Source organism: Corvus hawaiiensis, chromosome 3 (genome assembly GCF_020740725.1).
Source record: "Corvus hawaiiensis isolate bCorHaw1 chromosome 3, bCorHaw1.pri.cur, whole genome shotgun sequence".
Taxonomy (NCBI): Eukaryota; Metazoa; Chordata; class Aves; order Passeriformes; family Corvidae; genus Corvus; species Corvus hawaiiensis.
Window position 1 is genome coordinate 107,234,116 of NC_063215.1, and position 16,317 is coordinate 107,250,432.

At 49.5% G+C, this 16,317-nt stretch overlaps 2 long non-coding RNA genes across 2 annotated transcripts; both read left to right on the top strand.

Annotated features, from left to right (window-relative positions):
* The first annotated feature begins 10,489 nt into the window (after positions 1 to 10,489).
* On the top strand, positions 10,490 to 13,235 carry LOC125323897. Its single transcript, XR_007202683.1, has 3 exons — positions 10,490 to 10,633; positions 12,329 to 12,434; positions 13,195 to 13,235. It is a non-coding gene; the product is annotated as an uncharacterized LOC125323897 (long non-coding RNA).
* A 153-nt stretch (positions 13,236 to 13,388) lies between these two features.
* Positions 13,389 to 16,302, top strand: LOC125323906. The gene is made up of 3 exons (XR_007202692.1): positions 13,389 to 13,430; positions 14,929 to 15,081; positions 16,262 to 16,302. It is a non-coding gene; the product is annotated as an uncharacterized LOC125323906 (long non-coding RNA).
* Positions 16,303 to 16,317: the final 15 nt, after the last annotated feature.

The window sequence follows — 16,317 nt, forward strand, 5'->3', positions numbered from 1 at the left end:
GAAATACCACTGGGCAGGTCATTCTGAAATGCTCTCCAAGAGAGCTCCTAAAACTCAGAGAACTAATCATTCTGTACAGGCCTCCACCAATGATAAAATCATGTGGCAGCCAAGCGGTAAAAAAAAAGGAATAACTTTCTGAAATCAGGATTTTTTTCCCCCTGAAGAACATTACAGTCAATAATAAAAGAGAGAAAGATAAGCTTTAATGAGATAGCTCACTCCTAGTCCAGAATTAATCCAGCAAAAATGCCACCTTACATACTCAGCAATTCTTCTCCCCAGATGCATTCAGCATTCCAGCTGCATATCAGCAATTAAGGAATCATTCCAAAGGGGCCGTGCCAGGATTTGGCAGAACTAACCCTGAGGCAAGGGACCAGTGGATCTGATCCCTTTGTCTGCATCAGCAAAATTATTTGTTCAAATCTCATCTTTCCCATCTATTAAAGGAAGCTTTGCCCCCTGCATTAGATGCTCCCAGTATTCAGTGGGCTGATATGATCAGTGTATCTGTAGGGTGTAAATTGGCCATGCAAATGTTCTCCTTCCTTGTGGCAGGGGTTTACTCCTGCTTTCTTTCCTGCAGACACACCCAAACCCAACATTAACATCACCTGCCTCAAAACAATTCTCATCTTGGCTGTCCCTGAAAATTCAAAACTATACACAGAGCGTTTCCCTGTCCCCAGGGACAGGCTCTAAGGCTGGGCTCTCACTTGCACAGAATGAAGAAGAGCTGCTGCACTTGCCAGCGGCTCTGGGGTCTCGCGATCAGCGCTTTGAGCGCAGCCTTTGTACACACTCCGCCTCCCTGAGCCGAGCAGCATTCCTGGGCATGGGCACCGACGCTGTAGGCCAACATCCTCCGGGCACAGCTGCAGGAAGGAGATTGCAACGAGTCCTGGCTGAAGGAGTCTCCAGTCTGCTGCAGCCCTTCACCTGGGGCGGAATTGTCTTGTGCCGCCATGGGGGGAGCAAAGGGGTGATGGGCTCTGTGCAGATGAGGGTCTCCTCGATGTGCTGCTGGTCGCTGGGCCCGATACAGCTGCTGGTGCGTTGCCCCGCAGCATCAGGAGCCTGCATGGAAAAATAACGCTGCCAGTGCGAGTGACAGCCACCCATCCCTGCCATGGCCCTGCCCACAGGGCGTCCTGCCTACCAAACTGCTCGAGTCAGGTCATGTTAGAGCAACATAAAAAATGTTCAAATGATGCATTTTCCACATGCTGTCAAAATCATGGCCATACAATCCACATGTTGGAGGCAGACCGCTGTCAGCAGAATGGGGGAAGCCCCAGCAGCTGCTCTCCCCATGGCAGGATGCCCATGGCAGCAGAGGCAAGTCTCTGACCTTGCCCACTGCAGTGGGACCCAGGACAGTGCTTTGGAGTTGTTCCCACTGAACTCAGGCTGCTGCTACAGCAGCAACATCACTTCGCACATTTGATAACAAAGAGTTGGAATGGCACACAGGACTTGCCCCAAGAGCTACAAATAAAAGGCGGGGTGGTTAGAAGAGTTTGCTCCTTTTTAATACAAGCAGGCCTGGATTTAAGCAGGGACACTGGGCTAATCATACTGGGGACTGCTTTATAAGCCTTGTCTCTAGCAATTCCCACCAGTCTGCAAGATTTTGTCAGTAGAAAGGGGTAGATAAGATTTTACAGCACATCCATGAGCAAGTCTGGGCCAGAACTCAAAGCACAAGACAAATACTCCCAAATCTGCCCCCCATGGGGAAAGGAAGCAGAAAAGCAGATGAAACAAGTGCCATTGCAGCTAAATTGCCTGCATTTATCTTCTGGTCCAACCTTTCTGTACAAAATCTCCTCAATTCAAACACACAGCTTAAGATCAAGGAATAAAAGTGTTTCGAGAGCATTTCAAGCCTGATTCCTCTTACTTGCACGGAAAAGTAGATGCTAAATTCCTTAAAAACACAAATGCAGGTCTGTTTGGGACTGCATCCTTCAAAACAAGGAATGGAGGTTTAGAAGCACAGAACTGTTTCCATTGGGAAAGACCTTTAAGCTCACAGAGTTCCCCCAATAACCTGAGCCCGCTAACACTGCCAAGGCCACCACTAAAGCATATCCCAGGACGGGATGCCATTGGCCTTCTTGGCCACCTGGGCACACGCTGGCTCATGTTCCGCCACTGCCAAGCAGCACCCTCAGGTCCTTCTCTGCTGGGCAGCTTTCCAGCCACTCTGCCCCCGGCCTGTAGCCTTCCGTGGGGTTGTTGTGGCCCAAGTGCAGGACGGGACACTTCACCTTGTTGAACCTCATACAACTGACCTCAGCCCATGATCCAGCCTGGCCAGATCTCTCTGTAGAGACTGCCTACCCTCCAGCAGATCAACACTCCCACCCAGCTTGGCGTCGTCTGCAAACTGGCTGAGATGCCCTTGATCCTCTCCTCCAGATCATTGATAAAGATATGAAACACGACTGGCCCCAGTGCTGAGCCCTGGGGAACACCACTTGTGACCAGCCACCAACTGCATTTAATTCCATTTCATTCCACCACTCCCTGACAGTCTTCACCCAGGGAAGGAAGAGTGCATGAAGTACTTCAGGCTTTTCCTCAGGCTTTGTTCTCTGTTTCCCCCCACATAAAAGGCAGAGATTCTCCTCAGCCCTCCTTTTGTTGCTGTTGTATTTACAGCAATAGTTCTACTCTCTTTTGCAAGTTTCTAGGAAGAAATTCTTTACTGTGAGGCTGCTGAGGCACTGGGAACAAGTTACCCAGAGAAGCTGTGGATGCCCCAAGCCTGGAAGCGTTCAAGGCCAGGTCAGATGGGGCCCTGAGCAACCCGGTATAGTGGAAGGTATCCCTGCCCACAGCCAGAGCTTTGGAAGTAGAGAATCTTTCAGGTCCTTTCCAATCTAAGTCATTCTGTGATTCTACGATTTCCCTGCAGGAGTCAGATTAAACTTGGGCTTTGTCCCTTGCAATTTTGTCCCTGCATAACCTCACGACATCCGTAGAGTCCTCCTGAGTTGCCTGCCCCTTTCTCCAAAGATGATAAACTCTCCTGTTCCCCTGAGTTCCAGCCAAAGCTCTCTGTGGGACCCATTGAGAGTGGGGCTAGTACATAAGGCAGGGAGTCAGGTATATCTTCCAAGGTTTCATTTCATAGGAGTAATAGCAAGGAAATAGGTCCATGATGTTCTCCCATTGTTGTGCAGCAAACATACAGTAATGTTATATGAAACATGCTCATGGCAAGCACGCTACAGAGCCCATCAGGACTGGAGCTGCTGTGGAGGTCAAACACAGTTTATCATCAGTCAGAGACTTGATGGGAGGATAAAATTAAATTTGAGTGATGTCAGTTCTTTGAGGCTTTTCTGAGCCCTGAAATTTCAGCTTAGAGATCATGTACCTGAAGCATGAGTTTTATCTAGTGCAACAAGCCCATTGGAACGGGGCAGTTTCCTCAGGCCTGCGGGAAAATCCCACTGCAGATCCTTGTGCCACTGATTCCATCTCTCCCCACCTTTCTCAGTTCTTGGTGGCAAGGTCACTTAGGTTAGACACACAGCTCCCAAGAAGTGCTCCTGTATTTTTCTGCACAATGAATTAAAGTGGGATTACACATCCCAAATCTGTGCTTTCTTTCTGGAAAACTGATAGATTTGGGGAATTTCTGGAGCAGGAAGCTTGCTTCCTCAAATATTTCCTGTGCATGGTAATGAGCACAGAGGAAAGATTTAATATTAAAAGCTTTGCCCAGGCAATGCTCTTTTGACAAGTTCCCTCCTTAGCTCTCCTTGGGAAGATCTGAAAGGTTCAATGTCCCCAGCAAAAGCTCCTGCAATGGCTGCCCGCCAGCAGAGCAGGGCTGTCAGCTGTGAACCAAGTGTTGCCACAGGCAGCAGCTTACCCAGGGCAGCAAATCAGGAGCTAGGAAGGAGCTGATCTGAAGGCCAAACCTCCTTAGCTCCTTCCAAGAGCACTGCAACAATTCCTCATTCCAAGGAGGTGCAGTGCTGGACACCAGAGCTCTGTGTGAGGACTGGACACAAGTTTGCTCCCACCGAGTGCTGTGATGGTTTCTGCAGGAGCTCTGGGCTCCTGTGCCTGCCGGACACCATGAGGAGAGAAGGAGCCGAGTACACTGACACACCTTTGCCTTGAGCATAGCCCGGCCTTGACCAAACACACTGAAAGGTTTCCCCTTTGGCCCATGTCTCGAAACATCAGGCCAGCTGCGTGAGGGATAAAATGATGTTTTCGTTCAGGCATTGCAGGTAGCCATGAGAAGGAGTGCTGGTGTCACACAGGCAAAGATGTAACGAGCAGGAGGCCAGGCCTGCTAAGTGTGGGCGGGAGGAAAAGGGGAGGGAACCCACGCTTGTTACCGGCAGAGAAAGGGGAGGGGAAAGGAGCTGTTGCTTGGAGCCTGGTGGGCAGTCGGAAAGAATGTCAGTTCCTGAGCAGCCGGCACGTGGGAAAGGGGACAGGCAGCCCCATGGGCCAGGAAAAGGCATAAAGGTTTGTGCATTTGAGGCAGAGCTGTGCCTCATCAGGGATGTTATAAATAAAATATGTAATTCGTGCTATTCTATCTAAAACTGAAATGTAATGAGACCCTACAGAGACCGAGTTTCTAAATCCCTGCACCAGCGTGGCTGAGAGAAAAATTTCACAACACTAAAAGTATTTCTTTCACAATAAGTGAGGATTCCACCTAGGTGGGGTTGGATCTTATCACCGGGACATTTGCACCATGACGACTTGATCACCACACTCTGATATCTACAGCGCATCTGAGAAGGAATCGGACATTCCGGGAACTAAAAATAACTGTTCCGGGAACCAGAGATGGCCCATCCATCAGCAGAAATGGCCCACTCATCACCCAGGATGGACAATTCATCAGACCCAGGAAAGGCTTTGTGCGGCCCAACTACTCTGGGACAAGAAAACTTCATGAATACGAGAAGAATAGAATTAATTCGGACTCTGCCCAAAAACTGTATAAGAAGGGACCAGCCAAAGCAGCACTCGTGAACTTGGAAGGTCTGATGCAATAGAGATCAGATCTATGCGTGTTCACCCAGCTCCGACCCCGGGCTCGTGCTGTTTTTCTTGATCGTGGTGTTTGAAAACGATATTTCGGTCGCATAATAAATGTCATTTCTTTATTAATTTTGATTGGGCAACTCTGTTTATGTTAAGGGAGATGCACTCAACTCAGCTGACTTGTTTATACTCATAAAGAGTTTTGCTTAGATGACTTTCTCCTCTTTCAGCCTTATGGCTGAGTGAATATTTCTCACAGCTGTTTGACAACTCAGGTTGGTTTGTTGTCAGAGAATTTCCCTCAGAAATAGGAGGGTTATCTTCTTCTGTGCCTTCCTCTCAGCAGCCTTGGGGCTCTTGCTGTGTGAAGCCATCCCCCACAGGGGACTACTAAAATATGATCGCTGGCCAGCATTTTTCTCCTAGGAGAGCCCTGCTGCTGTTCCACAAATCTTTCCTAAAGGCCCAAACCAACTCCAGACACTCTGCCTACAGCAGGTTTCCACAAAGAGCTGCAGAAATCCAGGACAGCTACAAGCGAGTGTGGGAAGGGTTTTGTCCTGGTCCTGACAGGAGAATTCTTAATGATCTGAGGCAATTTCATTCAGATGTAGCATAGGATCTGAGTTTTTTCTATTGATATGTTTCAGGATGTCTTACAAGCCTTGGGAGAATGAGGTACAAGGCTGACATCGACAGCGTGATCGTATCCAAGTATAATTGTCCATTTTATTATTCTTCTATTTTTTTCCACTCTAATAAGCCAAGGCAAGCTTTTCCTGGAGACAGAACGTGTGTGGGATGAAGTTTGGTCCCTCACAGGGTCACAGGGCTGGCAATGACAAAGCAGGCAATCTGCTTCATTGGGAACCACTACAGAGCTACACCCCAGTGTGGGTTTCAGTAGCAGGGTATTATTAAGAGCTCCTTTCCTGCATGAGATACAAAAAGGAGGTCCCAAATGATCTTCATGCAAGCATGCAGTAAAGAACTGATCCTGCTGTCCTAATGAAGCTAATGCCTATAATGTGGAGCCTTCCAGGAGGCTGCTCTGCAGAGGTTCTGATGTGCCAGTGTCTCTTCATTCACACAGCCTGCCTCAAGTGGCTGCTGGCAGGAGCATGTTTCCCTGTGCAGCTCTTTAGAAGTTTCCAGGGAATCTCTCACATGAAATACTGTAGCTTCCGATGCTTTATGTTGGCATTGTGGCCTCTGTTATATTTTGTGTCTCCACTTTGCACTTGGGACTGACTGCACTGGTCCCAAGGAGGTTACCCTGGAGTCAGTAGTTTCCCTGTCAACTTCTCAGATGCTCTTACCTTCCAAGGCCTTGCCTCCCAATCCAGAATAGCCCTCCTTCCTCAAAGCCCATATCTAACTCTTTTTTATTATTAAGCTGACCATTTTGCAGGGCAAAAAATCCAGATTTAAGACATTGGTTTTCTGCTACTTTGCTGCCACGTGATTTAATCCTCTGTGAAGCCATGTAAAGAGTGATTCATCCTCTGAGTTTTAAGGGCTCTGTTGGAGAGTGTTTCAGAATGAGCTACATTGTTCCACTTCCATTAGGAAAATCAGCCTTTAGTCAGACTGGCCTGAAAGTGGCCCAATCTCACACAGTTTAGAATGAAAATCCTCGGGGAAAGCAAATTATCCAGTTTCAAGAACACAATTCACGTTTTGCTAACACTCCTGCAATCCTAAGCTTTTCTTTTCATGTCCTCTAAAATATTGCCACAAAGAGAAGAAAATATTGATCCAAATGCTTACGGGCATTGAAACCCAGGAGTTCTTTTAGGAACCAGGAAGAAGATGTTTACTAAAATCAGCATGAATTAGGACAGATAAGAATCTCTGTCAAGAGCAAGCTCCGTCTCTGCCCTTCTCTATCAAACGCAGCGGCTCTCCAGCATCCAGGGCTGAGGCCTCCATCATGCAGGAGGTTTCATTCTGCTGGCCACAGAGCAATGCCATGTCTGCTGCCAGTGCACTGTGGCAGTAGCCCATCCATTGGGAGAGGTTCTAGGCATATGTAGCTTGCTGCTCTCAGACACAATCTCTGGGTCTTATCAGAGCTCTGCAATCTGGAAGCTGTCTTGCCTGTTGCCCAGCATGGCGCTGTTGGGGGCTTGAAGTGTGCCAGAGATTTACAGGAACCTTTGCTTCCATTAACAGGCCTCCCAGTGAGCCAGGCCAAGGAGACGGATCACCCCACCAGTGCTGGCCTTACGAGTGCCGAAGCTCTGAAGGATGGCTTTGGAAAGGTGAGGGATAAGGACAGGGATGAGCAGACTTCCTTTCCAGTGACTGTTTAGTGCTAGGCCCAAACTGTCCCTGAAAATCATAATCTTCCACTCTTGGGGGGTGGGGATTCTCTTGGGAATATATTTGACAGCTACAGAGCAATTGCTTGGCTATTTCCAGTGGTGGCAAGGTCACTGGTTTGGAGATGGTGCTAAGGTCATGCCAGAAGCATTCTTTATGTGCAAAGGCCCTTGTAGAGAAGTTCTGAATGGCAGAGCAAGCTACACATCAGTGAATGTGGGCAAAGTGCATCCTGGGAAGCACAGAAGCAAGGATTCTAATGCTGAGTGTAAGCAAGGGTGCAAAATAAAATGGGAGAGTTTGATTTTTCCTGGTTACCTTTCTTGCTGTATCTCACAGCCCTCTCATTCTCAATTTTTCCATGCATTAACATCAATGTTTCTGCAACTTGTTTTCATGTGACTCCTCTTTTTGGCCGCACGGTCTCCGAGAGCAGCTGAGTCCTTCAGAAGCCAGAAGTGAGAAACAGCTGCAATTCCTGGCCATGAGTGTTAAGCAACAGCTACTTACCCCTCCTTGCTGCGTATTGCACATGGTTTTTATTCTCCTGCCATGGCCTGTAGGAAGGGAACTGCCTGCTCACTGATCACGTAGGCTCTTCATCTGTCTTGGAGCACTCCTGTGATTTTCTTGCTTCAAGCAGGGCCTCCTGACACAGGCTGAGAAACAGTACCTTGGAGCAGTGGGAGGTTATGGCAATAAAGTGTTCCACCTCACTGTGTGTAATTGCCAAGGTGAGGACAGGAGACATTCTTCAGAAACCATTGGTTTCTGTGCCACTGTTATACTTGAAGTTCTTTGGGATAACAAAGAGATGTTACCCAGCTCCAGCAAGTTTTCTGGTCCTTTCCATTGTCACCCTCCACTTCCAAGCTCCTCTTTGGTCCCTGCAGGCTTTAGCCTACCGCCTGTCAATGGCACAGCTTCCAGTGTGCAGAGGAAACACCCTGGTACTGCCTTGAAGAAGAAGGTCTTGAGGAAGCAGGACAACGTGCCCTTACTGCCCAAGAAGCCCATCATCCATGGAGACGGCAGCTTCCCACGCAACTCCTCAGGTAAGCCTGCTCCACAGCAGCTTTTTCCTGCACCGGTTTTCCTTGCACAAGGAGCACAAACTGCCTCCTGATTCAGCCACCACAGCTGGGATCTTGGGTTCATAGCCTGTGCTGAGAATGAACAGCAAATCTACTCTTGAGTTACTCCAGCTCGGCAGAACTGGAGCAGTTGGTTCTTATTGATCCATTGGAAAGCTGAGCTGCATAAAGTAGTGGTAAAGACCTAAGCTCTGGCTTTTGCCCATCCTGATAGAGCAAACTACAGCACTGGTGCCAGGAGGCAGCTGTAACTGCAGGGATGAGCTCGGGGCAGTCTGGCAGGGTGTGCTCACTGTGCACCTACGAGTACCACCACGATCAATTGTCCACTCTCCATCTTGGCCCTCTGCCTGTGCTGCTGTCTGCCTCTGCAGCCAGCTTTCCTGCTCTCCCAGCAAGGGTTGTCTCTGCATGGCAGTCAGCCACTTGGTGCAGCCGTGCTGCTGCTCCCAGAAGTGCCCAATGGCTTCTCGCCGCTGCCATCCCACGGCCTGCAATGCCAAGAGGGAACAAGCAGCGCCTCCTGTGTCACCCCACCCAAATACAGCGGCCTGTGTAGCAGGTGACAGCCAGGAGGGGCTGCCTGGTGCTCCCAGGCTGTTTGCTGCCCGCAGTGAATACACAGCACATAGTCCCTAGTGGCTCTTGCCTCTCCTGTGAGGGCAGCCTGCCTGTGCTATGATCCTGAGTAGGGTGAGAGAAGAAGAAGGGAGCTAGGAATGATACTTTGAGTGCTCTTTTCTAGTGATGCTACTTCCATGCTCACAATTGACCAGAACTAGCCTGACGTGGCTCCCCATTCCTATTGAATATATATGTGTACATCCACATCCTTCTGCAGTGACACCACTGATGGCAGTGACAGGGGTACACCAGTGACAGCCAGATTAGCTCCCATCTGAATATTTTTGATGTTACACTTCCTCCATACTGTGTGAGAACATGCAGGGTAGCACAAAACTTCTACAGATTCTAGAGCAGTTCATCTAGATTCTGTGCAATATTTAAACTCCATCATTTGAGACAGCTCAGATGTTTCCTTGTACACATTAGAAAACGACCTGTTGAGTGCATGACATGAAATTGATGATCAAGAGTCCTTTGGATGACAAGTGGGTTTCTTAAGAAATGCATTTATCATCTGAATTTTCTCATACCTTGTAAACTGACTATCAAGAGATTGTGTCTGCCAACAATTTGCATCTGTATTTACGTATTCTTATCATCAATTTGCATTTGGAAGGCTTTTTTATCAACCATCTGGGCTAGAGATTCCATTTTTCCACAAGAGAAAGCTTAGGCTTGCACAGTGTGCACACAAGTCCATTTGAGGACAAACAAATTTCACCTCAGCATCTTTCAAATACAGCCAGTGTGTACTTTATTGAAATAGTAAAGATTCATGATGCTTGGAAAGAACAAAATCCATGAACTACTCCCTTCCCAAGAGCAGGCTGAAATGTAAGTGCACTCAGCTGCCCTCTGTCTAGAATATTTGAAGCCAATGGGAACAGAGGCGCTGTGAGGTGTGAAGGGTCAGGTATCGCTGTTCCCTGGTAGCTGCTCTGAGGGGATTCAGCCGGGCCCAGCAGGACTCGCTTGTTCAGGCTCGGCTTGGTGCTGTCACGAGGCAGCTGCAGGTCTTTCCTCAGGGAGTTGCAGAGTGCCTCTGTCCTCAGGGCTCGGGGAAATCAGGGCACTGAGACAGGAGAGGCAGCTGAGGGGTCCCTCGTGGGGAGCAAGTCCTGCTGGTGGGCACTGTCTCACAGGGAGTGGGAGCTCTGCGGCCTCAGGAACGTGCCGCTGGCTGTGGTACCTGTGGCACTTGGGAGCTGGCGCTGTGTGGGCAATTGTCAGGTTGAGCCAAGGAGCTGTGCCCAGCTGGGGGGGCTGGGAGAAAGCAAGGAGCCAGAGAGCAGGGAATTCTCTGAGCCAGTGCCAGTTTGTACCTCATGGAAGCCTGGCTGGGAGATGGGGCTGCAGGCCGCTCCATGGCGGGGTGCCTTGCCCGGGGCTGCAGCGCTCATGGCTGACCCTCTCCTTACAGTGACCCCGCAGACGGCCACTGGTGCCGAGCGCCGAGAGGAGCCGCTCCGTGGGAAGGGGCAGAAGGACGGAGCCTCTTTGGAGCCACAGCAGTCCTTGCTCGAGGCACTCTCCTTGCTCAGCAGCGATGACTGGTAAGAAAGGCCCCGTTCACTCTGTCTCCCTCTTAGCGTTAAGGTAGGTTAGGAGAGCATCTTGCTAGTGCCTCTGAGCCCCAACAGCACAGAGGGCCGAGGGGCACCAGTGAAACCACTCCAGAGCAGAGAGAGGATAAAGATTTGAGAGCAGCCTTTTCTTGGCCTTGGTCTGCAGCAGTGCTCCAGCTGCAGCAGGTCCGTGCTGTTTCCTCGCTTTGCCTGCTGCTCTGTGGGGCTGCAAAGGAAATCTTGAGGGAAGAGAGAAAGCTGTGGGACAAGATGATTTGCTGGCTGAAGCCAGAAGCAGGATGGCAGCAGTTTGGAGTGTAGAGATTTGGGTGCCTCGGGGCCCAGTGGGACTGAGTAAGATTTGTCTCTGGCCCCACTGCTGGCAGCAGATGCAGGAGTCAGGGTCTGCCTGTGACCTTCCGCATGTGAGTCCCAGGAGCAGCTACAGGGAGTTCTTCTTTCTGAGAAATGCACTGAGTTGTGCTATAGAGTCACTCAGCCTGTCATTAGTCCTGAGGGGCTCATGGCAGAAGAGAAGGAAAAAGAAATAAAATCCTCTAGGAATCTTGCACTTTTGCAAGTCAACTCTTTCCTTCTCACTGCTTCATATGGGCCTGAGATGTTTTGTCAATACTCACAATGTGTCCCAAACTTAGACACTGACAGAAGGAGGCCTGTAGAGGCCCAGAGGTGATAACCCCACAACTATTAGGTGATATTGGTTGTCTTTTTGATGTCTGGGTTATCATCTACTCACTGCTGGATGCTTCATTCACCCTGGGATAAGGACTCCATTCACCCTGGGATAAGCATGAAAAATCTGCTGCAATGCATCTCCTTGTGCAGTCGCCTTTGCTCTGCCCTGTCTCTTCTGCTTTCTCTTCCCCATTTCTGTTTGGTGCCCTGTGAGGTGCAGAGAGCTTCTGCAGCTGTGGGGGGGTCCGGGTGACACTCAGGGATGCCCGTGGCATCGGCCGCCAGCCCTGCGCTGCAGCCCCGATGCATCACGCGCCTTCCTGTAGCTCAGGTCCTGCCCAAAGCAAGTGCTGAGAGAGGGAGTTGTTTGCACCTTGTAAATAACATGTTGCTGCTGTTTTAGGTAGGGGCTTTTGGGAAAAGCTAGACTTTCAGCTGTTCTTGCCCGGGTGTGGAATCTTCTGGGGCATCCTGCTGCTTTCCTGGAGACTGTGTGAGGTGGAGTGGAGTGGGTGACAGACAGGCCTAGATTGCAGAGTGGAAACTCAGCTACAGAGTGCCAGTGCAGACTCTCACTGCTGAACTGCCTGCTGGAGCTGGCAAAGAAGGAAAATGCCCCAGACACAGCCCAATGGGACTGTGTCTCAGGGACAGGTACAGGGAGGTGACAAGAAACAGCAGCATGGCACGGTCTCACAGCCTCCAGGAAGCACTGACATAGGGACTTCATGTGCCAGAGACTTCAGAAAGGCTGTCTTGTTAAACGGCCACAAATGAAGACTCTGAAAGCCCTCTATTTGCCTCTTGGATTTGTGTATGCTTTTGACAGCCACAGCAACCTGTGGCAGCGAGTTCCACGATTTCATCAAGTACTGCTTGAAAAGCACCTCCCTTTGTTTGACTGAGCCACCAGCCTGGTAAATTCAGAGGGTGCTGCCTAGTTCTTGGGTGGAGAGAAAGTCAATCTTTTTGGTACTTGCCTTTCAGGGAGCTGAAGGAGAAGGGACTCTTCAGCATCAAACACCTGGCTGAGTCCCACTCAGAAGTCCTTCTTTGTAGACTTCGTGAGGTTTGCTTGGCACTTACCAACGAGGTAAGAACATTGTTCTGAATCGTCCTCCGTGCTTCTTACACGGTGTGTAGAGTAGATATGTGCTTGTTCACCTCCCTGTGTGCTCAGGAACTGCCTTCATTTCTGTTTCTAGACCTTATCTTTCTCATGTCTGTCAGCTCTCTATAGGATCTGTGAGCACATGTAGCTCTATTTACTGGTAGGTCGGGCATCTGACACTCTCCTCTTGGAGCGAGCTGCCATTACAATGCAACGTGCAAATGCAGAAGCGGAGACACTAATTATGTTATTTGCTGCAGTCCAAATCTCTGCCCAAGCTGTAATTCAACACTGCCAATTAGTCTGTAGACTTGAGCCTGTGTTTTCTGTTTCCTGGCTGAGGGCTTCAACTGCTGCTGTTGCTTTTTCAAACAGGAGCAAATGACTCTTTTGTCTTTATGACTTGTGCCTTTATGGCTTGAGAGCAGCCCTTGCTTTAATTTGTTTCTTTGTTTTTTGAATAAAAGGGCCTAAAACCAAAGCAGTGGACATTCCAGAAGAGTTAAGTAGAACACTTTAAGTGAAATAATATGTTTTAGGCCTGCAGGAAGCAGGCCTGAGGCATAGCTCAAGTAGGTGCCAGAGTTAAGTGCCTTTCTGTGCTTGTGCTCTTCTGCTCTGCCTGTGCTTTTGTGTTCCCCTGGACACAGCGGGAAGTGTTGTCATTTCCTGGGACTTTTGTCTAAGGCAACTGGTTTTCTTTTCAAGGTGATTCTTATGTTTCCCCTCATGACTTCCCCAGGTGACCAACCTTCGCTCAAAGGTGTCTTACTCTGCAATCGTCACTCTTGGAGAGCTCTTTGTGACCTTGCAGAAGGACATGGACTCGGAGGTGGATGAGGTTGCTCGGGTCCTTCTCCAGATGGTGTGGAACTCCCCAGAGTTTGTTCAGAAAGCAGCCAGTCACACCCTGGGAGTCATGGTGGAGCATGTGACTCCTGCACGAGCAATGACTGCTCTCATGGACAGTGGAGTCCAGTAGGTTCTTCTTCTCTTAGTGATATTCTTCACCTTCTATTGTGTGGGGGGGAGAAGGGCTGAGAGAGAGAATGGGAATGGTGGGAGGGAAGGGTCCTGTATCCTGCATCTTCTGTGATCTCAGTGACTTGATTCTCCAATCAACCTCACTTCTTTCCTCTTGTCACCTATTTCTGCCCTCGTGCAGCCCTTTAGTTGACAGAATCACAGAGCTGTAGAATATGCTGAGTTGGAAGGGGCCCATCAGGCTCATCGAGTCCAGCTCCTGCCCTTGCACAGAACAAACACGCCAAGGGTCACACCATGTGCCTGAGAGCGTTGTCCAAAGGCTTCCTGAACTCTCTCAGGCTTGGTGCTGTGACCAGTACCCTGGGGAGCCTGTTCCAGTGCCCAGCCACCCTCTGGGTGAAAAACTTTTTCCTGATATCCAAGCTCAACCTCCCCTGACTCAGCTTGCTGCTGCTTCCTGGAGTTCTCCCAGTCTGTCCGAGTTGCCTAGATGTGGTGAATGGTGGGCAAGTGAAAGTGCCTGCAAAGGCTAAGGATAGAGCCCTGTGGTTTTGTGGGAAGAGGGACAATTGCAACTGCAGCTGTGAGCGCTCTTTGATATTTCACAGCCCTAACCACAGAGGCCTTGGGAAAAACCATGCATCCTCATTATGCCATTCACTTGAGAAGTAAGGAGGGTTCTTGCTGGGGCATGGAGCACATGGGGGAGAACGTGCTGGGTGTGGCACAGCCTGCACAGCAGGTGCAGCTCCTGCCAAGAGGAGTCTTGTAGGACTGTCCTGGCCTTAGAGGCCCACTTGCTATTCAAACTGATGTCTCATGTTAGCCTTGAGATGATGAATCACTGTACAGGCACCTTCACAGGCCGACTGCCATGGGACAGCTGAAGCAGGTGCTGCCTTAAGTGTTGGTGCTGGGCCTGATAGTGCCCAAGAGACACTGTCTAGAACAGGACAAGCTGGCTAAACTGACTGCCACCCTTTCCTCAGCTTTGGAAAAGGGGGAAACGTTCAGATGTATCTCTCGCCAAGCCTCACAGAAGAAACTGGCTGCATTGCAGAATATTCTGCAACTTCATGTCCCACAGCGTGTTTTCCCTGCATTTGTTTCTTTCCCAAGGTCTGCAGATTTGGGGGTAAATGGGTGCAAATATCCTCAATCCTGCTGCGGCTGTCTGTGTAGTGGCTGGCTCCTGATGGGTCAGCCTGGGTTGTCTTTAATTTCCCTCTTTCTCAGAGTGAATTTGGGGAAAGACGTTGAGTATCAGATAGTGCAGGGAGACTGAATTCCTCACTCTTGCTTGCAGGCAGTCCTTCTGTAGAGTGCTAACTTTGTGTTTCTCTGCGGACAGAACCTTCTACAGGTGTCCCAAGTGTCAGGGAGAACCCAGGCCTCCTTCCCCCAGCAATGACAGGGAGCATGCTCTGGCCAAGGCCTGCGCTGTGTCCCTCTGCTCCCTGTGCCCCAGTGTCCGCTCTCTTCTTCCCAGGAGCCGCCACGTCCAGGTGCGGAAGTGCGCGGCCCAACTCCTCCTGTCCTTGATGGAGAAAACTGGAGTCACGAAGCTCGCAGGAACGCCCAGGGCTGAGAGGCTGGCGCACGCGGCAGGGACGCTTGCTCAGGACTGTCACGAGGACACAAGGTAATGATCTTCATTTCACCTCCTAAAACAGGAAAACTGTTGGGTGTCTGGCTGTAAAGGGCAAAACCACAAAAGAGTGGAAGCTAAAGGAAATATCAAGTTCCCTCACTGTGTGGATGAGGTTCACAGAGTCACGGAATACGCTGAGTTGGAAGGGACCCATCAGTGTCATCGAGTCCAGCTCCTGTCCGTGTGCAGGGCCCCCCAAGAGTCACTCCATGTGCCCGAGAGCATTGTCCAAAGGCTTCTTGAGCTCTGTCAGGCTTGGTGCTGTGACCACTGCCCTGGCTTGTCTGGGGAAATGACTGTGCTGGGGAACCTGAGGTTGTCCCGCAAGAGGGAGCATTGCCAACTTCCTGGGACTTGAATGATTCTTTCCTGAGATCAAAAGAGCCATCAGATGAGCCAGTCAAACAGTTTTACTTGGCCTTAGGTGCACAAGACAAAGCCAAAATGTTGTCTAATGTTCATCACTGAAGGATCGCATACATCTATTTCTCATTAACTTAAGACTTTCCTAGAAATATTCCAGGGGTCTTTAGCCAATGTATTCAGTCTTTCTAAACCTCTTCTGCAGATTTCTATAATGCTCTTATCTGTGGCTGAATGACCTCCAAATTGCTTCTTGAAGAAAACTGTGGTTTCCTAGTGGCAAAATCAACCCAAACCACCCAAATCCCCTCACTTTGAGGATTCAATTCCCATTAATAGCTGCCAAGAACGCATGAGCAACTAGCTGTCCCTGTGCATACATATGGTATAGAATAATCAAAAGCAAGCATGAGGCATTTGGTCCTGGCTTCCCTGCCAGTTAAAGAAAGGCAAATTACTGTGCAATGGCAGCAAGACACTGCTAATAAGCTCTGACTCAAAGCAGAGGTGTTTTGCTTGTTCCCTGGGATCCTTCGATGCCACAGAAGCGCACCCACAGTTTCAGAGTGAGATTGTATTTTTCTGTTGCCCCACGTTCTCCTCTTGCCTCTTGTGTTCAGCTGACAGCACTGTGCAGTGACAAGTGGAGGTAAACCTCTCTCTTTGCTGAGTAGGTAATGCCTTCTCATGCAGGTATGGCAGCTGCTGAGTTTAAGGTATCAGCTTATTCTGTTAATGCTCCTCCTTTGTTTGTTCACCTTCTATTCTTTCTTTCTTTCTTTCTTTCTTTCTTTCTTTCTTGTTTTAGGCATTATGGACAGGAGATGGTGAAAATGATGCTGAATCACCAAAAATTTAAAAGGC